Source organism: Ciconia boyciana, chromosome 3, assembly GCF_034638445.1.
Source record: "Ciconia boyciana chromosome 3, ASM3463844v1, whole genome shotgun sequence".
NCBI classification, from domain to species: Eukaryota; Metazoa; Chordata; class Aves; order Ciconiiformes; family Ciconiidae; genus Ciconia; species Ciconia boyciana.
Window position 1 is genome coordinate 13,377,933 of NC_132936.1, and position 1,224 is coordinate 13,379,156.

At 39.3% G+C, this 1,224-nt stretch overlaps 1 non-coding gene across 1 annotated transcript; it reads right to left on the minus strand.

The window, feature by feature from the left end:
- Nucleotides 1–307: 307 nt before the first annotated feature.
- TRNAE-CUC (transfer RNA glutamic acid (anticodon CUC)) lies at nt 308–379 on the minus strand. The gene has a single exon. It is a non-coding gene; the product is annotated as a tRNA-Glu (tRNA).
- Between the last annotated feature and the right edge of the window lie 845 nt (nt 380–1,224).

Here is a 1,224-nt window from a genome sequence, read left to right on the forward strand (position 1 = left end):
TGCTTCTCCTGTGTTGAGCACCTATCTTGACAGATAGGGCCCAAGTCATAGCCTGCTTTTATAAACATTTGAGGGAGTGGTGGAAGCCCATGGAATGGGAGAATAATATCTATCTGTTAAGGGACAGGGGATACGAGTTAATGAGAATGTATAAATCTATATGTTGGATATAAAGATGGCTTAAGTCTGTAGTATAAGTTATGAATGTTGGTAAGAACAGACTTTAGTGATGAGAAAGGGATACAATGGGATGTATCCCATTATCATGTTCCTCATGCCCCACACATTGGGCTCCACAAAGGACTGTTTCCCTGACCGGGAATCGAACCCGGGCCGCGGCGGTGAGAGCGCCGAATCCTAACCACTAGACCACCAGGGAATACAAAAATTAGATTAGAATAGAATAGATTAGATTAGAATAGATTAGATTAGAATATTGGTTTATCAGTCTCTCAGGGAGAGATTGATCTCACCTAAATTTAGCTATCTAAAATTTGTCTAATGTAGGGATTTGCATTCCCTTGATAGTCCCTGCAGAGAGAAAGGGAATTCTTCCCACCCTTCTAAAATACGTATGTTCAGATGATATGAGTCTCCCACCTGAGTTCCCTGTTTCTCTACCAACTACTGTCTAGGTGACTAGGTTAGACTAGTTATCTAATGTTTAAATGCCCAGAGGTACATTAAATTAATCTTACCCTTGAGGTAAGATTTGTGTAAAAATAGACATCTAATGCTATGTGCATCACTTCTGTCAGACTAGGAGGGGCTTGGAGGGGCCTGGGAAAATCCTTTCAGGACTCTAGGAGATTAAATTGTACTGAATGCCTCTGTTCAGGCAACTGAACCCCATAATAATGGTAGAGTACCCGTGATGCAAAATGGGTTTTAACATGATCTCTTTATTTAATAGTGTTAACATTTACTTTTTTTTTTTTATTTTATCTATGGCTTGTCTACATTTGTTTTTCCTTAGCAAAGCCAAACCCAGCTGCAATTAAGACCCATGTGTACTGGGCATTCTGACATATTTCAGTGGAAGCTGGATCAAGCTAGCTCTTGTTTTTTTCCAAGATATCAGTCCAGCCTTTTATACTGAATCTGTATGGATCTAAAGGAGCTGTCTTCTTTGGACTATTTCACCTGTCATAACTCAACTGCTAAGCTTCTAAGAGGAATCTTTTCAATCTCTCTGTGCCTTTACAAATATATCTATATTTGCAA